At 42.4% G+C, this 25,561-nt stretch overlaps 1 protein-coding gene across 27 annotated transcripts in view; it reads left to right on the top strand.

The window, feature by feature from the left end:
- The window catches only part of TCF7L2 (transcription factor 7 like 2), a 176,585-nt gene that overhangs the window by 27,063 nt on the left and 123,961 nt on the right, over positions 1 to 25,561 (top strand). The gene's annotated exons all lie outside the window — the stretch shown is intronic.

The following is a 25,561-nucleotide window of genomic DNA, read 5'->3' as shown; positions in this document are numbered from 1 at the left end:
AAAAAGCTCTGGGGACTTCATGGTAGCTACTCTTACATTGTCAACACTTCCTCTTCTAATCCCTGCTCTGAGAATAACCAAATATTCAGACTTAGCAACTGTTTTTCCTGCCTAGTAACTTCATCTCCCACAATGTCTGCCTTTGAGAATGTGTCTGGATTGCCCTGTGAACCACTCTGTGAGTGTGTCTGTGTGTATGTGTGTGGTTTCTTTTTTCCCCTTGTGGGTCATTCTTTTTTAAGTCAAAAAAACCTGGCCTACCAGTGTTATGCTTTGGAATTGCTTAATACTCCTTTTTTTTAATTATAAAATTGTTTTTATTAGTTTAGAAAAACAAAAACAAAACCTTGAAGTGCAAACAAGAGGAATTGAGGGCCTTTTGGTGTCTTGAGATGTGTGCACGTTGTACAGGAACATTGGGTTCATGCTTAATTGAAAGGTCGCTGTTTGTTTAATGAGACAACTGTCTGCTGGATCCTGGATGCTGACTTAGGAGTCACTCTTAGTTTGGAGAGCATAGGTCATATGGAATGTGTGTATTATAGGGATGTAGTACTTCATCCTGTGACTGTTCCTTGAGAAACATCATTCAGCTGATAAAGATCTTGGATGTGGTGTATTTTAAAATGGGAGAAAGGATGCAGAAGTTGTTGAATGCAAGGGATTGGGATGGCTCTTGAATGTTACAGACAGTTCTGTTTGTCCTTTAGCCTGGTTGTCTCTACCTCAGTTTGCCTGTCTATGAAATAGAACTAGTGCTGCTTACCTAATACTTAGCCTGAGGCAGAAGGTCATATTCTTTGTATTTTGGAAAATGTGCTGTCTTGAAAAGACTTTGGAGAAGTGGGGTTAAAGTAATTAAATAAGACCTGAATAAAATGAAAGAACTGTGGTGTGGGTGTTTTTTTTATTTGTTTGTTTTGTTTTTGTTTTTTTTTTCTTTTTTTTTAAATACTCCCTTTGCCTGAAGGTCTCTTTTCCTTTTGACTTCCGAACAAAATCATGTGTGAAAACATAAGCTGCTGATTGATTATGCCATCTGACAGTTTTGTCAGGATGAGAGCTGTGTATTTGGACTTCTCTTGCTTTTCTTTCCTACCAGATGCTGATTGTATTCAATAATTATGTGTACGAAAGAATTTTCATTATGGCATTGTGGTTTCATGTTCTCAGAAGCTTTTGGAACAGGGTAGCCATGAGAAGCCAGATTCATGACACATTTAAGGCTTTGTTTGTCCCTGACCATATGCACATTTCTTTTTTTTTCTTTCCTCTAAAGTCTGAGCAAAAGTTGTAGGGATTGTGGCAATCTCATGGAAAATCCCACTCCAAGTCAGTAGGGTAGCTTTACTAAAGAATTATGTATTTTTTTCCCCACCCGTGCAGCCAGACTTTACTCCTGCTGCAGTGCTCTAAGGTCCAACCCAAAATTACAAGAAAATGAATTCATAAGACTTGGGCCGTATATACAACCAAGGACTCAGTTTCTTGTGCTTGCAATCCTTTAGGAAACTGTGCTCACACAAAATACTTGTCCTTGAGATTTGTCTGGGGCTTAGAACAGTCTGTCATTTCTAAGAGCTATTTCAGAGCAAATTGCAGGTCTCGTAATTTTTATATGTTAAACTCCTGTTTTTATAACAATATGTTTATTTTTAATTGTGATGAACTATAACAATTCAAGTTTTATAGAGGTGCTGTGATTATTCGTTGTTGGTTTTTCTTTCTTATTCTAACAAGAAACAAACGAATGCAAAAGAAACAAAACTTCCTAAATATCACAACATGCCAGGGAAATAGAATAGCGAATCCTTGTAGCAAAAGCATCAGCTTTCGTTTGCTGCTCATATTTAGTGTTTTCCCATCTTCTGACTTTTCTGGTAAGTCATATATGGTAAAGTGTCAAAGAAAAACATGTTCTAAGCATACAGGCTGGGCAGTACTGCTGGGTAACCTTGTTGGAAACCCAACTCTTCATTTTTGGGGAAAAGTTCAAGCTAGCTAGCATGAATATTATAAGGCAATTTTTTGCATATATTATGTTTGAAAGTATTTACAAAAGATCAGTATTGACTTATACTTTTGTGTACTGTTCTGCAGTTAGGCAGTGATGGGAGTCTGTATTACGTTAGGGGTTGGGGTTTTTTGTTTGTTTGTTTTCCTTTTTTTTCCCAATCAGTATGCAAAATATTGGTTGCACTGATGTGCGAATTGAGGGGAACCAAATGAATTGGTTTTCTGTCAAAAACCACAGGCAAAGTACATAGGGTTTTGATTTCTGCTTTAGTGGTTCTGTTATCATTCTTATTTACAGCGAGAGTGGCTTTTTATCTTTGAGTTTGTGCTCTTTCGCCTACTTTGCAATTGAGTTCTTGGTTTTGTGGTTTTTATCAGCAATGCTCAGCCTGGCTTCTAGAGTTCTTAATTTGGCTGTTTGCAAGTCCCATTTCTAGCTAGATCGTTAAGCTAGATAAGACGAAAAAGTGCTTGAGAATTACTGTAGAGTAGAATTTCCCCCCTTGACCATGAGATAAACTGGGTGCAGACAGAACATCTCACTTCGAGGAAAGCTACCTAAGGACAGGTATGACTTTAAGACTCTCAAGGAATCTAAAACTGGTTGAAAAGCTATTTCTTTCAGAATCCTGTATGTGTCTAGTATCTTACTGATTCAGGAAATAATTAAATTCTTTAAAAATCACAACTAAAGGAATTAAAGTATTTAATTTCTACTACAAGTGACTCTTTGAGTGCTATTTTCAGTAGTGCTTTTATTTCATATTGCCTGTACAAAATGCATACTGAAGAAGAAAAAATAATCATGACCCTTGAATATCCCACCTGAAGGTTGATTTTAGGAATGTTTGGAAAGTGAAGAATTTGTGCTTTTTAAATTTACCAAGCATGAAAACTCTTGTGTTTTCATATGTTTGAGAATAGTGGGAACCTCTTGAAGGTGAAAGCTAATGTTTTTTTCTAGCATCATGCTCCCAAGGTCTTATGCTGTTTAAGCAACATCACGTATTGTCAGCCATATGATAAAATTGAGAAACATAAATTCTGTTTACTCCCATCAGTAACCTTAGGAAAGTCAGTAATGATGAAAGTACTTCAGTCACTACTGCCTTCCAACCCCTCATACACCATGCTGGATCTTTCCTCGTGGTAGACTAACTTTTGTAGGACACTGTTTCACTGTACATCTCCATTTTCACCTCGATATTATCAATTTGATAAAAAACTATGAATTAATTGGTGATGTTTAATAAAGAACTAATTAATGGCGCTTTCTGGTTCAACCATAACGTGACTATAAATACCTTCTAGAAGGCTTTATCTTCTAATTGACATCTTCCTGGGAAATAGAGGAGACCTTCTGTATCTAGAGCACAACTGAATTGCGTCCTGCAAAGCATGGATGATTCCAGAGAACACATGTGATCTCTTGAAAATATGCCAAAGAGATCAAGGTGGCCCATGCATAGTTGGGGCCACGGGTTGGGGTGGTGGAGGCTATGCTTTCCGGGGGTTGAGAAGAAAAAGACTACACAGCAAATGAGCAACAGAATGATTCATCTTATTGATAGGCATGAAATCAGTGACAGCAGGAAGAGGAAATTTGTTGCCTGTTTTATACTGTTTTTCTGCATGCCCATCTCTTTTCATTGCAAGGAATCCTTTCCTGCTTGGAGATTTCATTTTACAGCTTGCAGCACTCTGGGCATCAGGACCATAGTCTGGTGGTGTAGCATCACTTTCATGAGAGTGGGGGTATGGTTTATAGGCACAATAAACTCTTCTAGTTGGTTCAGTCCAATTAACAAGTGTATAAGCCCCCACGTGCTGTAGAAGGTGATTTTTATGTGATCTTTTGTGATTAGTGTTGAGAAATGTAGCTCTGTATATACAAACCCGTTTTATAAATTGCAGACTATATTTAATTAGCATTATGCACCCACGGCTACTTCATCTACATTTCTGCCACTAATCCGTCTCCCTGGGACTCCACTGCTCCAAGTGGCTCAGTGTCTTGAACCAGCATTTACAGATTAATAAATCTGCCAGGGAAGCATTCCCTCCTTATCTGTTTGTCTGTGGAAATACCCCCAAATGTTAACTCTGACCACAAGTCTGAGACAAGTGATTTTTATGCCTCAGCTGCTGGCAGGTCTTCCTGTAGCTAAAAGTACCATAATTTCTGAAACCTGATGCTTTATCCTCCAGTGCTAGAAACAGGAGTTTAATTCCCCTGATGAGGGGAGGGACCCAACTTTCCAGAAGAACAAAGTCAGCTCATTTGTTTCTCTTGCTCTTTCGTAGTCACTGGGCTAGGGAAGGCTAGAGGTTTGGTGTGTGGAAGTACTTGATTATGTTGTAGGAAGTTCCTGGGATGCTTGCTCAGGGAGGTTTGTTTTAGCTGGGATCAGGATCAGTCTTTGGGGAGATCCAGGAAACTGGTTTTCTTTGATACTAGTTCTCAGTTGCCCACTCAGAGGCAATATGTTCCTTAGCATCGATGTTGCATTTCACAGGTCTCTCATTTGAGCAGTTTCCCTTTTCCGTGCCTCCCTCGTTCATTCCCATCTGTTTTTTGGGCAGGGTCAGTCTTTCTCACTCTCTTGTTTGTACAGGACTTAGCACAAAAGGACTCTGTTCTCTGGTGGTGCCTTTGGGCACTGCTGTTAGACAAATAAAAGAGTATAAAGTTTGCATCAAACTTTTTTGCAACCTGTCTTGCACAACAAACTGCCTGTGCCAATCTGTATAATGCAGCAATGTCTCAAATGCTGGATGGTACTGCATGAAGGATTCAGTATGATTTTGTGATCTATAACTAATACCATGTTCTTAGCCACTCTGGATTGCAGACTTACACGTAGTTATAAACCCTGCCTTCCAAACTCTCACTTTATGAACAAATATGCTTCCTATGAAGGCAACAGTAGCAGTCTTGTTACTTAGGTTAATTAAACCAAATGTGAATAATATTTTATGGAGTAATTCTTTAAATTTGTGTTGCTCTGGGATTAGAGGAAAAAAAAGTCAATTTTTTTTCTTTCCTTTTTTTTTTTTTTCTCTATGTCTTTCAAGTTGTTTCCCTGAGCGGTAAGCAAGGTTCTGTTTAGAATACATGTCTCTGGATAGAAGATCAGATTCTATAGAAATAATGTAAAATAACTCTGGGTGAACGTGCCTTTACTCCCTAAGGAGATTGTGAATTGAACTTTCTGGTTTTGGTTGTTTTTTTTTTTTTTTCTTTTTCCTTTTATTTTTTTGTGAAATTTCCCACAGAAATAAGCCTGGAATTCAAAAGGCTCAGACTAGTTCTGGGGTGGAACTACAGAGAGTTGTACCCTTCGTAACTGAGGATGGAAGACTGTGATAAATCAAGGCCTAAGGACTTTATGCACCTGTCCCAGGGTTTGGACTTTATGAACCTATCCCAAGGTTTGGGCTTTGTTACATGTTCTTCCACATGCTAGGAATGGGTATGGAGAGGAGGCACTGTGTAGTCCTGCAGCTGTATTGGAAGCTGTTGGTTTTGCTCTGCGGTACATGTATGTCCACATCAGAAATGGTCAGAAGGAATAGTTTGTAGATAGATGAAGGAAGGAACAGAGAAGGAGGTATGTGGAGATATCTCTCTTCTCCACTCTACTAGTTATTCATTATTTCCCCTCTGAATGTTTGGTGGATCTTACTTCAGTGATGCAGGAAATTTCACTAAACGGCAAATGGAGTCAAGTTATGTATTGTGCCTCAGTAGTCCTTCTTCCCCTTTTCATACTTGACATTTGCTGGCTGTTTAATATATGTAAAATTGAGCTAAGATTTTAATATTGAGTGTTGAAGCTTGATAATACTTGGAGCTTGATTAAAGTAAGAAAACCTGAGTGGTAAGAGCCAGGCATCTTGGCATGTTCATGTGGTTGAAGTCCCAAGACCTTGCCAACCTCCCCATGGGGACAGCCTGAGGTGGTGCTGGTTGTATTTTACAGGTGGGGAAAGTGAGACGTAAAGAGATTGAGTTGATTTAATTCTTGCAAGGAGCTGATGTGGACAGACCTAGATGTTAAAGACTGTGAGCTGAATTTGAGCTCTTGCGTCCATTTATCACATAGAGATTTATAGTGGTCAGAGGTGGGACCACCTACTCGATGGCCACATAGTACGTGTCTGTGCCCTGTCTGGTAGTGTTGGTTTCTTCAGCTGGTGAGGGTCAGGGCAGGGGGCTGGGAAAGCCTGAAGCTGCCACACAGCTGGAGTGTGTTAGTGCTGAGAAGTTGACTGAGTACTTGCATGTCTGAAGTATGCAGCGCCTCTGGGACATGTGTGAGGCAATGCTGTTTACTTGTGTCTACTTGTTTGCCTGCATAAAACTGCATAGTGCAAGCTTGTATCCGAGGCCACTTCTGTTATTCCTGGATAGTCTCCAAAAGTATCTTAAGGCATTTAGAGTCTCTTCTCCTTTGCCCACAATTTCCTTGGAGTGCTGCAGACCAGAGCCGTGTTGTGACTCAGTTTCTCATTGATTCTGAACAGGGCTGCTGGGCACTAGAAGGGTGTTTCTAGTAAGCACTAGAAGGGTGTTTTGCTGTATTGAGTTACACCGTCAACCAAGAAAAATGTATGAGGGTATTGTATTTGATAAAAGGTAGCATCAGCTTGATGTTTTGTCACAGCATTGTTACCTTGAGGGATAGAAATACAAACCAGCATTACAGCTCTTAAGAAGACCCTGCCGTGTTCCTTTCCTGTAGTTGGAAGAGCTATGATCTTAATCAATAAACTCCTGCTTGGAGTCCTCTAAAAAGAATTTAACTTACTCTAGTAAAATAAAATATACAGGAACTACCCATTAATGGGACATTTTCTCCCGGACTGGTATTTTAGCTGTTCTGATTTGCTCAATCCCCATGACACTTGCAATGCTTTTCCTCTTTCTTTCCTCTCCTTTCCTCCCCTCCCAACGCTCTACAAAGCTGCCTCAGGAGTGGTCCTCTTGTCACAGAGACTGCAAATGCCACCACGGGCACCTGGAGTAATCTTCAGCTTCATCTTCTGCAGAGCTGTGGCTTTCTCTGGGAGAAGAGCTTTCACGTATTTAACACAGATTATATTGTACTCCCTCCCAGAAGTACCTGGCTGGGATGCTCCATCGTCTTGTGGGAGTAAGTCACCTTGTTGGAGGTGTTACTGTGAAGGGTTTACTGAGTGACTGGTGTAATTCAGACTTTGTCAAAGACTTGCTTCTTTATTTTCTCTTTAGATAAGATTTATGACCAAAGTAGTCTTTTTTTTTTCCATTTGAATTGTGTTAAACTCCTTCTGTGAGTGATTTCAGAGTGGTGTTCCTGCCTGTCACATGTCCCTTTTTATAACTTACATATATATTACACTGATGTTATTGTGAGGATCAACTTTGTTGACTTCATCTGAGAAACCTCATTGCTCTCTTTTCTCTGGTGGACAAAACCAGTTTGAAAGCACCACAATTCCCTGAATTGGATTTCCAGTGTGATCCCCTTAGGTTCAGCAAACAGAGCATTTCAGGAAGCAATGATTTTTGCAGACTCAGATATGAGGATGAGATACATTGATAGACATGTTTTTATTATTGGATTGGGAGAGCAGACTCCCCCCTCCCCCCTTTTATTTTGCCTACTTTGTTGTTTCATGTAAGGCTGTAACTGACCCTCTCCTTGTCTGTGGTTCCTCAAATGTGTGGGTGCTCCTCCTCCTTCCCCTTCTAAGTTGTGAATGTTGATTTGGGCAGTTTATTCCCAACTAAGATCCAGCAATTGTTTGAATTGAAATGATTATTGTAAGTGGGTTCATGTGTTTTTTTTTTCCTCCCCCCTCCCCTCCAATGCTGGGACAATCTGTGCAATGTGTTTCATGAAGTCAGCAGATGAATCTTTTAAATTACACCTCTTGTCCCTTGCTCTTTCTTCCTCCCTCCTACTTTGGCTGTAGAGTCTGCTGGAGGAGCTGCTGGAGGAGCGGAAAACAAGTTTGGCACCCACATGGTAGAGAGAGCACTGATTAGTTCCTAAAAGAAGCAGCAAGTTGATTGCTTGCAGAGATGATGTAAGCCATTGCTCTGGGGTACATCAGGTTGGATTTCTCATGCTTTATCTTATAAAGCCTAAATTAACAGCTGGTTTGGTTTGAGTTCTCCGGGATCTGACTAAAGGATTACAGTCCGTTCTCAAGTGAGTCAATCTAGTTTAATTTATTTCAGGTCTATCAAAAAAGATCAATCAAAGCTCTTTTGAAAGTAAAGCTGTAATCGGCCTGTGTACTTAGATGTCACTGTTTTTGTATTTACTTAGCTTCTCTGGTGGAAAAATGTTCAGGCTGCAGCTAAGACTATATTGCAGTGATATTTTTTTTTTTTAAATACAGTTAGATTTTTTTTTAAGAAGGTTACTTGTGTTTTCTGAAACACTGCAGCTTACGTATGTCTAACCAAGTCTGCTAATTTTTTTTTTTTTTTGTGAATCCTTGAACTTGAAACTGTACTTGAACTGGGAAGGATCGTGGTTTGGTGGTTAAAAAATACAAGTAGGAGTTGGGAATCCAGATTCCTCTGCTGATTGCTAGACCTAAGACATGACCTCAGGCATCTCCTTTAATTGCTGTTTGTCTCAGTTTCCCCATCTGCACAATAGGAACAACAGCATTCAAACAGGATCTCGACACAAAGTAGCCTGTGTTTACATAAGGGTGCGATTTAGAAATCAGCATATTCAACTGAGTGCAACTCCTTGTACACTTTCTTAAATCAGTGGTCTATATTGTTGTCTTAATGTCTGTAGAGCTGGAAATGATAGTATAGCTAGTGCTAAACCGAGTTTTTGACTGGATAGACTAGTTAATCAGATTTTAGGGAGTCAGGTTGCTGCACCCTCAGGAAGCAAAGTACTGAACTAGTGTAAAACCTCTCTACCAGTTTCTGGTTTTTAAAATCTTTTGGAGCCTAAGTGTCTCGGCAGACCTCATGCCAGATCGGGTATCATCTGGCCTTCTGCCATGGACATAAACTCCATACCATGGTCTCTTGTTAATTTGACAGGAACATAATTGAGTGCCCACACCCTAACTGGAGAGATGCTGGATGATCTGGTACTGCAGACGTGTGATAAACATCATGAAATGTGACCTTATTTTAGCAATTGCACAAGAGTTTGTACGAGTTCGGTTTAATTAATTCCAGAACTGATTTTTGAGGGCTCATTTCTACATGCAGTAAAGGTAGGACCATAGCATAAAAAAAAAATCAGAAAAATATGAGACAAGGCTTCAACCAGAGGTTGAAGTGCTCATCACCTCACTTTTGTGTTTCTGTCCTTACATGGACTGAATGTGAAGTTGTTCATTTAGTGGCATGTAGCTTGCTCTCTGAATCCTGTTCAGGTTTTTGCTGGACCTTTGAGGAGGAGGAGTGGCTCTGTTGGCCAGCCTGGTACTGAGTGGTAACAGATGGAGAAACCTCATTACAGCACATCAATTCGCTCTTGCCACCAGTCCCCCAGTACCTTCCACTGACAGCCATGAGAAAGCTGATGGAAGTGAGGCATTATGAAACAACCCTTTGGAAGATTGGGTGTCTTGTAAATGTTTTCAGCAGCAGTGAAGTTTGCACAGTAAAGTGTTTGTTTTATAATTGATGCATTAGCTTTCAAGCAAGGATTATCTTGAACTTTTTTGTGATTGAGTAGCCCATTTCTTGTTCATTTCTACTTCTTCCCTTCTTCAGATTTAGAAAAAATAGATAAAAGAGGTCAAATTCAAGGTGGTAGGTTCCTTAACACACTCGAAAATTCAGCTCCCTCATATTGTTTTTAGCTGCATTATTTTTCATGTAACTATGAGTTAGAAATACGTGACTGTATTTTCAGTTGATGTAAGTTGGTCTTTTGAGTTTCCTGAAGTGGTGGCAGTTTTGGTGGGCAACTTTGCAATGGGAGTGTTTGAGATGGCCTTGTCTGTTTCTGGTCTGTGTGACAAATCTCTGGTACGATCCTGTTTGTGTTCTTGCTTAAGAAAAGCTTCCATATATGTTTTAAGTATCAGAAATAAATGACTTAAGTTCCTTTTATGTACCATTTGGCTGTCTGAGTGTTTTTGTTCTAGTCCACTTCCCAATCATCAAGCAGTTCTCCTCAGTCTCCTACCTGAACGAGTGAAATGACTGCCACTCCTCTTGCAGGTGGAAGAGTTTTAAGATCTTCCCTCCACTTCTTTTAAAAGCCAGGTGTTCTTTAGGCAGCTGCTTTTCTATTTAGGGACTTAAAAAGAAGTGGCAGCAGATAGGTGCTTGGGAACTGAACATGGATTCTTAGAGTGGCCTAGGGTAAATTTTTTTTTTAAATGATATTAATCATCCAGAGAGATCAGTCTGGACAGTTTGTTGTATCACTAGATGTTAGACTTGAGCAGTGATCAGGCTGAGTCCTGTGTGAGCTATGGCTGTCCTTGGAGTATTTTGTACTCCTTTTGGAGATTAATGCAGGTATATTTTCCCACCCAAGCATTACTCTTGGGAATATGATTATTAGTCTGATAATAGTTTCCAGTGGCTGGTTAGTTTTCTCTCTCGAGTATGGGGAGATTTATCAGGTGTTTGAGGTGTGAAGACTATCTACTCTCTGTTGGCAAATTGAGGACTACAGCAGTGGTTATCATTGTGTATTTTTCACTCTATTTAAAAGCCAACTAACCATCAGTGAGTAACTTCCCATTTCTGTCATGGTTAGTAACCTCCTCCTGTAATCCTTCCCAGTGAAGTCTCCCCTTTTAAAAGCCAAGTCACTGGGATTGCCTCCTTTTGATCCTCCCCTGCAACTGGAGCTTCCATAATGCCACCCCATCCGTGCTACTCTTACCTGGGTAAAAAAAGAAAAACACATCAAGAAAGGAGGTTCAGAGTAAACGCTAATAATTGTGCATGTAATGTAATTGGAAGCGTTTCATTGACATGCTTATGTGAGCTGCTTCTTCATCTTAGTGCTTGAATGTACCACTAGACTTGCATTTAGCTTCTTGTAGCTGCTCTTTGATGCAGGTAGGCCATATTCTAAATAGGCTTGTTGCTATGGTGAAAATGGGAGTCCTTGTCTGTGGAGTGTAACCTTTCCTACTTTCCTGGACATTGTCATATTTTCCCCCCTCCCTTCCTCTTTTGAATTTGCCATAGTAGAACAGAATTGTGGTATCTTTTGGGGGAAGGAATTTCAGTCAATGAGTTGGATTGGAGGACAGTACTTTTCAAGGTGTCTTCGTGAAGTTGTTGGTGGTTTTCGAGGGATGAGGGGAGAGATTGGAAATCCTTTTTGTGATGACTCAGCACAGAGAGCTGTGTGATTCTCCCCCCCTCTGCCTTCAGGGAGAGAGATGAAAAAGCTTTCCCCTGCTCTTTCCATTACCTGGCCTCTCTCAGTTATTTTTACAAGGTTAATGCATTGTGCTCAGAGTTTGCATTGTTGTGCCAATAAAACTTTAATAATAATGATAAGATTGACGTGCACATGTCCAGAAGATGAATCTTCAGGATTTAGTTGAGAAAGGAAGGTGCGTGTTTGTCAGCTGCCTGAAAGGTCCAAGGACTGCTGAGGCTCATTTCAAAGGCTGCAGGGAAGGGAGTGCTCTTCAGGGCTGATGGCTATAAAAGCTGAAGATGGCTGTGCCTGTCCATTAATCTGTTGAACTCATTGTTCTCCGGATCCCTGTTTTATTTTGTTATTATGCTGTATTTTGTGCAAAAGGAACTGGAAAAATCAAGTGTGACTAAGGGCTTTGTGAGGCAGCAAGCTGTTAAGGAGAAGGGAGAAAAAAAGGGTGAGGCTCTTCTTTCTGCTGCTCTGCTGTCAAGGACAGCTGTGAGTCCCCTAGCTCCTCTGATATACGTATACCCATGCGGCAGGATCTTGGAGGGTGGGGGGGAAATCACTGCCAAAATACTTGGGGCTCTTTCTTGGCCCTGATGTCAGGTGAGTGGTCACAATATCCCACCCCACAGCCCCCATCCCTTTCTCTGCTGGGAGTTGGCTCTGAGGACCATAGCTCAGCCAGAAGCCCACCACTGAGAAGCCACAGTTCTTCGCTCTTGGCTTTCTGCTGAGGGTTTCCCCTGAAGGTTTGAAATAACCTAGTCCCCATACCATCCACCTTCTCCTCAGCTTCCCAGCAGTGAGTCTGTTTCTCATTTAAAGTGTATTTTTCATAACAGCTATGAAGTCTTGGAAGAAGGAAAACTGACTATACTTAATTCAAGTTCAGTTCTTTCTGCCCTGTGACCTCTGTTAGTATTTTATATGAAGATGATTAATCTTACTTAAAAAAAAAGAAAAAAGCTATGTCATCCTTGAGCTGTTCTGGGGAAGTTAAGTTGTAGTTGAAACTAAAACCAAGAGTCAGGCTGTAGGAACTCCTATGCACCTAATTTTAGGGGATCTAAATTAGAGAAGTTTTATTTCTGTCCCTTGAAATGCTTTTTAGGAGCATTTGCTTATGCCTTAGCCTTGTGCTCAAGGGTTTAATTCTCTCTTCTTTGTGTTGACCAGTACCAAGTCACTTAGAAGCATAAGATGGTGTAATTTTTCTTACACCCATTATTATCAAAGTCTACAAGCAAATATACCTTCAGCAGACTATTGGCTGCTTCCCTTTTATTTTTGCAGTCATCCAGGAATATTTATCCAGAAAAATATTTTTAGGGAGTGACACCCCCACCCCCCACCCTCGTCCTGAATAACGGCCCTGTTGCACCAGCATGGGTCTCTGTGGCCCCAGGGGTACAGATACTACACTGTGGGGTAGATGTGGAGTGTGGGGAATTGTGCCCAGGAGGCTGTAGGTGTTGTGGGCATGGCCAACCCACTGGCTGAAGCAGCTTTAAACGGTGAGAAGAAGATGTAGGTTGGGATGGAGAGTGAGAAGGTGCGTGAAAAGATGCATCATGTTCCTGATTCCACACTGCCAGCATCCCACTTTTTTGTGCTGACTGGGCTTCATACTGGGACCATGCTGCTGTGGGTCATTTCAGTAGTTAAAATAAGGAGTAAACCAAGGGATAACTTGGTGAATGACCTGCCTGTCCTAGCAAATTTAGTTTAATTTAGAAGTTTAAAAATGGCCCTGTTATCTGCTAATATTAGCTTTTTGTGTGACCTGACCTGTTACGTTTGTGACCTGAGCGAGGAGGAGAGAGGGAGCAGTGCTGAATGGGACTGCTGTACTTGAGGCTATTTTTCTCCCAGCTTCAGAAACAGGACCATATCCCAGAATAGCAAATAGTGGGGATGTCATGCTAGAGTGGGAACAGCCTGCCGTGCCCAGGACGGCTGCAGTGCCACCTCCTCTGCAGGATGGAGACCTGAGACCCAGCTCGTTTGTCATCACTGGTCCTGCGGCTGCTGAGGGTCAGTCTTGCTGCTGGCATGCTGCTGGTGTGCTGCCTGTCCCCAGATCTGCCTGCTGTCACAACTCTTGCTCCTGCCTGAAGCCCCACGGGTCAACAGGGTGGCCTTGGCAGCAGTGCAGAGCATCACCCACCATAGGAGGTAGGTTGGAGGTGGTGTGGGGTCATGCACGTGATGGAGAGCTGTGATGTGGGATCTATTTCCAGCTCTGCCACAAACTTCCCATTTTCATTTTTGGAGCAAATCACTCAAACTCCCTCTCCCCTGTCCTTCCTGTATGCAAAATGGAGTTGAACATGCTTTCCTCATGAGAATGGTCTTTAAATAGATCTTTGCTTAGAGAGCACTGAGAGCAAGTTGCTGGATGGAGTGCAAGACAGTATCAAAGAATGACTGGAGAAGGAGATGGTGTAGGAAGTCTATTAAAAAATCAAAGTTCTATATAGGTTTTTTAAAGTTAAAAAATCTTCCAAGTCTTCCATGCTTGGCTTTTCATCATGAGATTAAAAGAGGAGGACTGGCAATGAAAAGTTCTTGCAACTGTGCTTTTAGTAAGAAAACATTGAGAGGATGAGAAGGAAGGGCCTCGGCAGCTTGGCTGGTCTTCCTGGACAGGTCTGGCCACTTTCTCCATCTGAGTGAAGAACTCAAAAACTTCCCCAGCTTCCAGCAGCCCAGGTGACATTTGGCAGTTGAGTTAAATATATGCCTTGCTCAAGAGGAAGTGTTTGCTCGCCAGTTAAGTACTCTGCATTTCCAAAATCCCATCTGCTCACGCATTCTGTGTGATTAACTACAAGTGCAAGACTGATCATAAGGTACCCCACTTCTCCCCCCTCCCTGCCCATGATAGGATTTGTTTGTGGGTATAACAAACAGAGGTGTTTTCTTACCAAATTCGCCAGAATAGCCCACAGGGCTGTATGTTTATATTTAGTTAGATTTTGTGGGGTTTGTTTTCTACATACAGGGTTGGAATCAAGCGTGTGAAAGGGCCTTTCTTTACAGTAGTCACCACATCATTAACCTTTTTGACTGAAATGTGTGTGATTTCACACTAGGAAGAAGTTGGATCCAGTTAAATTACATTATTAGATTTGATATCAACCACTCTGAGCTAGGGTCCAAAAAAATGGTTTTCTTTAGTCTTTCATCTAAGTACAAGCAATATGAGTCTTTCTTGGGTTTGGTGTCACTTATACTTCTTTGGGGGTTATAGGTGTGGTGCTGCATAAAGCCAGTAACAGCCATCAGATCAATGAGGGAAGTGTTTTCAAGACACATCGCTTTGACATCTTTGCTGTCTGTATGTTTATGTGCTGTGTCTCTCTGTATGGTCTGTATCTGGTGGTTCCTGACCAGGTATATTAGCATCTATTAGCACTATTTGTAAATCACCTTGGCATTCGCTATCTGCCTGAGTGGTGTTAAATAAATGTGAGATCCCTGTGAAAATGCAGTCATCAGAGTTAATCACGTGAGGTTTTTGGGGGGGATAGTTTTAGCAGTGGCATTGCTTCTGCCCGTAGTTTTGACCATCAGTGGAAAGGAGGAATTAAAATCACAGAATCGAAACAAAATTGAAATGAAAGCAGTTGATGGCAGATGTGGGCAACCATGTGACTTCAGGAAAATGGACTTAAAACAATGAGGCAGAGTCACAGTGCAAAAACCCCCTTTCTCTTTCTCTATTTTTTGCTCCAGCATAACTAACTGTTGTGTTGATTTCCAAAGTGTCTGCTGCCAATTGATTTATCCCCTGATAATAGTCTTAAGTTATTTAGTCTTCTGTAAATATATGCACAAGTTGTAACGACAAACAGACAGTGTTTCTGCTGTGTACGTTCAGACCTGCTGTATATTGTAGGGGAGCAGGAGTAAAAGGTCTGTGCTGCGTTTCTCTGGGGCTCTGAATATCTGTCTGCGAAATGGTAGAGAAGGGTTTGCCTCTGCATGAGAGGCTACAGGGCAGGATTGCTGAGAATATTTAGTGCATGTTAGCAGAGTTGATCTTAAGCTGCTGAGGATATGGTGTGTTCTTTCTTGTCTTTTTCTAAGTCCTGCTTTCACTGAGATGTTGCATGTGAAATGTATCAGAAATCCCACCTGAGCAGAACTGAAGTGGAAATGGCCTCATGTCTCTAATATGGGATATGGAAAGTATCTGTTTGATTTTTGAGATTGCCATCCCTTCCTTTTCCCTTTATGAAATCTATATGTTTCTGAATAAATTGACATCTCTTTCATGAGGGAAAACGTTTTCCTGCATGAGGAAGACACACAATGCCTCTGGTAGCCTTTCTACCTCTGTTCATCATTGCTGTTGGTAGTGATGATGATGGTGAGCGTTGCCCAGTGTTTCACCCACCACAGGGCTGCTGAACCTGAGCTTGTGTTTGCCCAGGGAGGTTCAGATGCGATGGGGCTCTGGAAGGTAGAGAAAATTACTTTAAATGCATCAAAAGAGCGATCTTGAGAAAAGGCTGAATAAAACAGACTAGTACCAACAAAGTAAAGGTTTGTTTAGGATTACTGAGCACGAACAGAACAAAGTTGACCCACTGGGACCCTCAGCTGAGTGAAGAGCAATGGTGCAAGACTCAGTGGGGCTGTGGTGAGGATACTGTGCTAGATGAGTGGCCTTGGAACTGGGGATTTTAATCCTATTGCATGGGTGGAAAGTGTAAGGGATTAGAAAATTTGGGATTGTCTGCAGGAGTCTCCTTACGTTAACGTCAGTGTACTTTAAATGGATCCATATATTCATTTCATTCATGCAACTGTGCAGTGCTTAATTTATCATGGCTCTGTAGACCAGACAGTACCTAAAATGCTGTCAGCTTAACATGTGATGCGGGGGCTGAAGCAGAAAGCTGTATTAGGAGACAGCAGGATTGAAGGTTCTTTTGCCAAATGAACTTTATGGAAAGAGTTAATTGCTGGATATTTCATGAGAGCCATGACCTGTAGTAAGTCTTTAAACAGAATCTGCTGTTAGGCACTTTCTTGCAGTAGAGTTTCATTTAGATGTGGAAAACATTTTGGGAGTAAAGAAGGAAAAATAAAAATAAAACAATAATAATAATAATAATAATAATAATAATAATACAGATGTGTTTACTTTTTTGTCTGGTTTTATCAACTTTTATTGTGCAGAGTTAGTGGAAGGGAGCTAGAAAGGGACAAATAACTGGTTCTGACTGAGTTTGATGTGACACCAGAGAGAATGGGTCAGTTTTGCACTCATCCATTTTTTAGTGGCTTGAACTTGGTCAGTAAAGCAGCAGACTCTCTGGTCACTCTTCAGAGAGCTCCCACCTTGCAGGCACAGCCTGTCTGTAGTCGGGCGCGCGACTTACAGAGCAAACAGGGGCAGAAGGGTTAGTACACAGCATTAGCTTTGAAGCAAACCTTTATTTTTCTGCTTCAGGGTTTCACATCAAGTCACGCTCCCTCCTCCCAGATTTTCTTCTTGCCATCTCCCTCTCCTCTTCCAGGTTTCTTATCATCACTGTACAGGCTAGCAGCTTCTTTCAGCCTTGCAGCTAAAGAGGGCTTTGCTACAGCCAAAAAAAAAAAAAAAAGGAAAAAAAAAAAGAAAACCAAGTCCCAAAACACCCAACCCAAACCACAGGTCCTGTCCTGATGCTTGTCTCGTTGTAACCAAGGCAGCTCAGTGGCAGGGAGATTGCTGAATGGCTGGAAATCACGGCTATCTTAAGTCTATGGAGGGGCTGTGTGTGCAGCTGCATCTAAAATTTTTATCACCACCACTGCAGGTGAAAGACTTTCAATTCGTCTGTGCTGGTCCAGCAAAGACTATTTTATTTATGTGCTTCCAAGCCCTTAAAAACTTCTTTTAGGGTACATCAGTAGGGAGTTAATAGAAACTTTGAAATATGAAAAATGCCTGTGGGTTAAGCAAAAACCTAGTTGACCAACCTGAGCATAAAGCTGGTACTTAGTTGGTAGGTCATTTGCTGTGAGGGAGAGGGGAAGGTGTTCTGCTGGACCACAGATAGCATTTCCCAGTGGGAAAGAAGTTGTAAACACAATTAGCAGCTCTTAATTTAGGAAGCAGCATACGTTTTTATTTTGCTTGGATTTGTATATTCTTGTAGAAAACACTTCTAAGTCTCACTGCAGTCAGTTGTTGTTTTAATATTAGCTCAGTACATTTGTGCATATGAGATATGTAGCACATATGTCAACCACTATAAAAATAATCATATTTGGAAAGAGGGAAAATATTCGATGGTTTATTCTCTTTCTTGTAACTTCCTTAAGAAAAACACAGCAGACAAAAAGTACCTTCACAGAGAAGTTTAAGTCCTGTTTAAAACATCTTCCATTCAGGTTCTTTTCAAGAGAAGGCTTTTTTTTTTTTTTTTTTTTTAAACAAAAGGTACTTTCTTTAAGACTAAAATGTCTTAAGCACCAGCATGCTGCTCTACCTTGTTTCTGCTAAATGGGATTATAAGGGATTTAATTCTGTGAGAATTTCTGTGTTGCAGGAGGTGACTTTTTACAGCGTGCTAGAGTGAGCGGTATGTGACACTGTCCTCTGATTCCCGTCACATCCCTCTGCTCTGGGTTTTCCCTCGGTGCCCATACATGAGCATCAGGGGCATCTTGGATCAGGCGGGATGGGGGAGCAAGCAGGTGGGTGGGGAATAAAAAAGCTAACTTGAAGACTGGGTGGTTAGAAGCAAATTGTATTGATTTTTCTTTGCAGGTCTGATGGTTTTGAAAGCCACTTACTGTGCAGCTTTAAATCTCTTCTGCCATATGTGCAGTCAATAAATGTTAGTGACTCGACCAGTACCACTTGGCACTGATCTAACCATGCCTTGGAGCACCTTGAAATACACTGCAACCTGCAGGGCTGCTCCAGCTTAAAAGTTAAGCAGGCGCTTAAGTACTTGGGTGGATAGGAGACTTACAGGCACTACGTCTGAACACAAATGTCATCCTTACTGTTTTTTAGCAAAATATTGACCCTTCCCTCTTTTCCTTCCAGTTTCATCATTCTCTTTCTGGCTTTTTCCAAGCTAAGTGATTTTTTTCTGGCATGGTGAACGCACTGCACATAGTAAGAACCTCAACTTGAAATGGAGTATAAATAGAGATGGAGAGTAGCTGTTCTGACTGCCATGGAGCGCAGCGAGCAAACAGACTTCAGGAATTTTGTAGAGCCAACTACATTGTTATATATTTATTTATTTTTCTTATTTTTTTTAGAGAAGACTTTGAAATTCTTGGTGACATTAAGGAGATTTAGGTGCACAATTTGAATCTTGGGGCTGTTCTGTTATAAGCTACCATTGCTGCCTTTAATTAATCACAAAGAGAAATTATTCGACCAAGATGCCGAATTCTTGAATGGCATCTCCTCAGGTAGGAGGTTATAAAATTTGTTTCTGTGTCTCCTTTTCTTTCCTCCCAGTTTTGGGCAGTTCCTTCTTTGCAAACTCATTTTATACAGTTTTTTGGCTCATACACAGATAATTCTTTTTCATTTATCTTTATTTTTTTCCCCTCTCTCTTTCTTTCCTTCCCCAGCTCCCTTTGCATCCCTTGTAGCTCTGGAGAACTGGCTTGTTTATTGCAGATACTGTGGCTGATGCCAAGAAATCCTGACTCCTGATGCATTATCGTGGGGCTGTGACGCAAGGCAGGATCACATTCCAGATCTAGGTCTTGTTTATTTTGGATCCTTCTCATGCTGTGGAGCAGCAACTAGTACTTGACTTCTCACACTGCTCCATCGGCTCCATCTTCTGTGGGCTGAGATCCTGCCGTCTCCTTGCATGTGCCTGCCCAGTCTGTTCTCCTTGTGCTCTGAACCCCTTGGGAGCAGAGGGCTGGGAAGGAAGCTGAGGGACTCCTTGTCATGAAAAAACTGTACTGGAGAGACCAGCTGGTCCTTTTGCACTAGAAACTACGACTGGAGAGTTATTTCTTTTGCTGTAGTTTGGACTTTTTTCTCCCCTGTAGATGTTTGAATTGCCTTTTTAAGAAAGAAGGAATTGGTCTAGAAATTGATGATGTTACCCAGCGTTTGAAAATTTGGAGCTTCCCTGAAACTGTTACTTGCAGTAAATTCCAGCTCATTTATCATTTCACAATTCAGTGTTTTCTCTCTTTTTTCCCCCACTTTATTTTTCTCTCCCCACCTATTTTTCTTTTTGCTCTGTGTATTGCTTGCCCTGTGCAACAGATGTGAGGATCTGATCCCACTTCTATTGAAGTCAATAGCCAAATTCCTATCGACTTCGCTGACAGCGAGAACGAGCCCCTGTCTAGGGAGTGAGGATTAGAGCTAAGTAGGAGTAAGTAAAGTACAATAAAATCAGAATATCCTACTTACTGCTTAATGCCATGAATTCTGTTTTGAAGAATTTCTGTTTTGAATCCCATGGCTTTTTATGCTGGTGAATGCCAAGAGCTGAATTCATGGGGGTGGGGAAGAGGAGGAGCTGACAAGCATAAGAAGGTTTTGGTTTCTAGAGTTAGGAGGGACATTGGTAGAAAGGAATGAAAAACAGTCCGTGATTCCTTCATGACCCTGCGGTAAAAGGACTTCGGCTGATGGATGAGGGGCTTGGTTTGGCAGACAGGCTGCACTGGATCCACTTTTGACCGTGTCAACCAAGTGTCACCATCTAAATCTGGAATGCTGTTGTGTATTATTGGAATATAAATAAACCTCAAAAAAAAGGCTCAGGAAGGGGAAAATGATTGAACAGAATCTTAAAATAAAAAAATTATATATACATGAAAAAAGATATCCCCCTTCCTGTCCCATTCTAAACACATGGCTAAAATAAAAATAATAACAAAAAACCCCCCCAAAACAAAAAAACCCAAAAAAACCCAAACACAAAAACCCAACCAAACAAAAAAAACCCAACAAAAAAAACACAAAAGAAAAACCCCAAACCCCCAGCAAACAAACAAACAAAATCAGGCGGAGAGATGGGAAAAGTGGTTAGTTTCCAGATGTTTTCCTGCAGGACCAGCCTTCCCAAAGGCATCCAGATTTGCTCTAGCATTACAGTGGTGAGCTGCGACAGAAGCCACCTTGCTGCCATGCAGCCCCTTCTTTGGGATGGGGGAGCTGCCTGTCCCTGTGGCTGTGGGCTTCCCTTCCTGCCCGGGGTGTGGTGACACGTGAGGGGGTGTGTGGACTTGGACCCCTGCAGATAGCAGCACGGCCTTTAGCACCGCCGCCTCTCGGGGCCCCACAAGGAAGAATAGGCTGTTATCCTGGCAGGGCAACACTATCCGCGTTTTACAAGCAGGAAGGCTGAGGCGAAGGGTTTATTTTTGTGTGACTCATTCAGGATGGCCTGGGAGCCTGTGGCGGACATGGAAATTCGGTGCCTCGCAGAGCCCTGATCCTGTGTTGCCCCTCCCCAGCCCACAGAGCTCGTGGGTTGGCACAGTGTACCAGCCAGGGATGCTTTTCTCACTGGGAATGTGCTGCTGGCATGTGTCTGCTGTCTCCTGGGCAGTGTGCAAGGTGTGGCTTTGTGGCAGAGGGATGTTGGGGGCTGCAGGTTTTAGGGAGCAACCCAGCACTACCAGAAAGTATGGGGCAGAGAAACAAGCCCCATTTCTGGGGTCATGAACCTGGGTAGACGTGGCATGCGGATTTTGCTGTGCTGCTTCCTTGTGTCGCTGCTCTGCTAGAACGCTTTCTTCGCTAGCTTTTCCTTTCTTTTTCCCTTCTCTCTCTCTTTTGGCCAGGATTTTAACATATATCACAGGCTGGTAGGCTAAGAGCCTGGGACTTCCCCTCACCACACTCAAAGTCTTTGATCTTTTGCTTTGGAGGTAACATCAAAAGAATGGCTGAGAAAGACAGCCAGTGCTGTGAAGTTCAACGTTCAAGTTAATAGCTTGACTGAAGGTTGTGCTGCATTGCTGGAGCCGGAGTAAACAGAGGCGGGTGCACACATTTCCCTGGAAATGGACCCTGGTGCTGCAGAAGGGCTTCATTTGCATTCACAATTAATCCAGGCCCTACTGAAGGGCAGGCTTGGCGTTTTATTTTGTTAGATTTTTTCTTTAATTCCTCCTGCATGGGGATGGCAGTGGGATGGCTGGCTGGGGGCTGTTACTTGGTGGTACCAGTGCTGGCAGTGGCCGCATCCACGCTCTTGCAGCCCTGTCCTGCAGCTCTCACTTGGTCATTTCTGGTTTTTTTTCCATTTTCAAAATGATTAAGCTGAAGTCTGTTGGCAAACAATTACCTTCCCCCTTCTTTTAATAACAATAAAAAAATTAAATCTCTAACCACTCCCTGCCCAGGCATACAGTGGATGGTATGGACTTCCCCAGATATTTTTTTTATTCCCTTCCCACTTCTGTTTGTAATGCTCCTGATGTGTGGGTGAATGGATGCTCTGTTTTTCCATTGCCATTTTCTGCTGTTTTGGTGGCCACTATTCTCTGTGTATCTGGGGGAGTTGCTTTGATTTTTTTCATCCCTTCTGTATGCGCTGCAATAAGGTGGGGAATTTTGTATGATTTTGCACAGTGGTGCACAGCCAAGCCCTCTTCTGCATGACTTGGGACATGAGGTACAGCACAGGATAGTTACAAGTAGTTACTAATTTGGCCTTGGTGGTAATCACATTGGAATCAGAGTTTCTAAGGGACAAACAACTGAAAACTCCAGCAACTTTGCTGAGCTTCTTGACATTTGTGGATGAATTGGCCTGATGTATTCTATTTACAGGTTTAAAGCATCATTATGCAGGACTGATAGGATATGGGTTTGTCTGCCGTGTATTTTGGTGTGTATGTATGTGGAATGATTGATGTGTTAACTCCATAGTAAAGTAAAACCAAAGGGCTCTGTTTTTTTTTCAAACACATTTGTATGAGAGAGATGCACCATGGGTACCATCAGTCCCCAGACAGAGAAGTATTATTCTTCATCCTGGAACAAAATAGGGGACTCAGACAAGGAGAAAAGTTAATGGCCTTAATAAACTGAGAGAGGAGGTTTAAAATTACTTTAAGAGTAAAAGCACTCTTTGATATGACTCAAGCTTCTCTAAATTTGCTTATAAAATAAAAAAAGTATAAGTCACTATATTATTTGCAAAGTTTTGACCCTTGGAACAGAGCATCAGTGTGGATCTTAAATCACTCACCAGTGCAAGGGATAGGATTCACAAAGGAGCAAAACCAGTCAGGTACCCAGGTCCTTATGGCTTCTTGGAAAAATCCTGACCTGAATACTTTGCCCTGTTGAGTGAATTAAATGCTCTGAAGTGTGTGGGAGTTCAGGCCATTCGTGCCCTCTCGAGGAAATGTGGAATGCTCGGGCGGGTAATGACCCCACTGGATGAGACCACAGGGCTCTTTCTACAGGGACACTGAGGCGTGTTAATTTTTGAGCCAATTATCATTCAGAAGCAATGGCAAAACATCCAGCTACACAGAATGGCAGCCTGAAGCAGGTCTTGCAGGAGCTGCCACTCTTTTCCTGGACCAACGGAAGAGGTGGTAGATGATTGCATGTAGTTATTTTTGTTTCTCTGTTCTCCTGCTCATTGAAGAAATAATTCTTTCTCCATTTTTTTTTAAAGTGCAACTTACTATTCTGACTAAACCCATACCCAGTCAGAGGAATTTTTCTACAGTACTTGGGCTATCCCTGATAGCCCCCACTGGAAATCCTCCACATGAGGGATCACCCAGGGAATGGGGAGGGCAGGGCAGTTTGAATTCCCTCTGCCCTTCAGGTAACATCCTACAGACCAGTATGTTGCAAATCCCTGTGTTACTTGTGGGGGAGGCAGGGGCAGGAGGAAAGGAATAATAATTTTCAGTCGATTAGCGGCTGTTGTATCATCGCACGTCTCTTAATAAGCCTGATGTTACGTGTGAGAGGTAAGCTCCTTAGTGGGAGCAGGGTGCACTGTAATGACCTCTTGTGTGCAGGTCTGTCGAGATGAAAGTTCCCTCCTGAGGTTATCGGGTTGGCTGTGCAGCATGCAGAAACGCTGACTTCAACTTACTGTCCTGCGCAGATGCTCTCCAGCCTATTAATGCTCTCAAAAATCTGTTTAGGAACCTGGTTTTTCTTCCTCTTGATTCCACCTAGGACAAATTTGACTTGGAAATAGAACAGAAATGCTGTGTCGTGATTTTTAAAATAAATAAATAAGCGATTGCTATGAAAGGGAGCTCATTGATCCTTACTCGCTTCATTTATAATTACCCTCTTATGGAGTCATCCTACTTCATCTTTAAAAAACAAACCCACCTCTCACAACCCCACCAGACAGCTAACGTGGCTTCTTGTGTCCCTCCCCGCCCCACTCTCTTCAACCTCAAGTACTTATAAAATATAAGTGTCCACAATAAGATTATAAAATGTTGTAAGTCTGGAGCCTTTGCTTTCCTGGCTGTTCAGTAAATACACTGTGTCTCTTGGATGTGCCCTGAGGCTCAGAAACCTGAGGCCTGCCCACATCGTGAGTTCTACTTTCCTCCTTGCAAAGTGCCTCTGGCTACTGGAGCTGTCGATGCAGCCCCTTCCCACCCCCTGCCCTGCTAAGAAAAAGCCTTTTTTTTAATCCCCCTTTTTTTTTTTTTTAAGACAGCTGTACAGCTGTAACAAACCTCGAATAGCTACTGGGTTTTTTTATCAGTTGCAGGTAAGGCTGAAACTAAAATATTTATTTGGCACTTGTGGGTCCAGGGCACTTGGCAGAGGTGTATGAAGGCTCCAGTGTTGTCAGTTTGGCTGTGGCTCTCCCTATGGGGCCATGAGGGACTGATGTGTGCCCTGGTCCTTGTCCTGAGCTTCTGTGGGGAGCACCCTGTCCCCTTGGTGTGTGAGCTGCTGCCCGAGCTCCTGGGTTGACCCTTGGCTTTCAGAGAGCATCCCATAGGGCATCCCATAGGTGACTGCTCCATTGCAGTGACTCCTGGGTGGTCTGGGGCTGGGCTGCCATCCCAGAGTGCTTCCTGAGGAATTCTGCCCTCTCCTCCTGCACTGGCTTGCTGCAGCCCCTGCTCTTGCACTGCTGCAAAGGCACAGTGCAAGCTGGTGCCCAGCTTCCCAGGATTTAGCATCCCTGTGCTGACTCCAGGAGGGTGACTATGCATCCTGCATCCCTCTTTTGCTAGGAAGTGGGCTTTTGCAGGCATTTCCTAGCTAAGGGGGCTGCCCCTCTCGTCCCCTCTTCTGGGCAGCCCTGCTCTCTGCATCCTCCCTCCCCATGGCTTATCAGGAATGTTCCCCATTCTGGGGAGAGCTCCCACAGGGAGAAGGGCATTTGCTAATTGTATCAGGGTGTGGGGTTGAAGCTATTCTGTGTTTAACTCTGTATGAACCTGATTTACCATCCTTGGAGGAGATTTTGCTCCCATTACAAAGTCAAATGTGTCTTTCTGCTCAGCTTTGTGATTCCTTTATGTGGAAGTTGTTTTTCTTGTTTTCTGTTTGCCAAGTTATTTTAATTTTCTTTTGCATGTTAATATTGAGAGTGAACATACATACATGAAACAGGCTTCAAAAACACTCTGTGTTTCCAAACCTTGGTCCTTTAAATAAATAAATATAAAAGTTGCCTTGTGGGCCAGCCAGTTCAAAATGCCTGCACTATATTTAGCAACAAGAGCAACATTTTCAGCTCTTTGCAGATTTATACGCTCAGGGCTGCTCTGATGACTCCTTTGTTTTAACTTTGGGGCTGTGGCATGAAAGTGTGACAAATGCAGATCTGGGAGCGCGGGCGTGTGGTGTCTGCGGGCTTCGCTCCCCGCGGCCATGAGTTGGGTGTTCGCAGCCGGATGGAGCAGCAAAGCAGCCCTCACCTCTCCAAAACAAACCTCTTCCATAACCACAAGAATTTGGCACATGGGGCAGAGTCCCTCCAGGACATGAGCTATTGCAGAGCTGCTGGTGCCCTTCTCCCTGGGACAGAGGCCCCCTCCCAGCCAGTGTTTCTACAAAGATTTTTTTAAAATTCTAATTTTTTTTTCCTGCTTCTCTTCCACCCCCACTTGGAGAAGAAAAATGCAGGCTCATGCATGTTGTATTTTTCCTGTGCAGCAGAAAATCTTTTTTTTTTTTTTCTCTTCCTATAGATACATGGAGCAGTGTA

This window comes from Lepidothrix coronata, unplaced genomic scaffold (assembly GCF_001604755.1).
Source record: "Lepidothrix coronata isolate B3197 unplaced genomic scaffold, Lepidothrix_coronata-1.0 Scaffold8, whole genome shotgun sequence".
NCBI classification, from domain to species: domain Eukaryota; kingdom Metazoa; phylum Chordata; class Aves; order Passeriformes; family Pipridae; genus Lepidothrix; species Lepidothrix coronata.
This window is presented reverse-complemented; position numbering and strand designations above follow the sequence as displayed.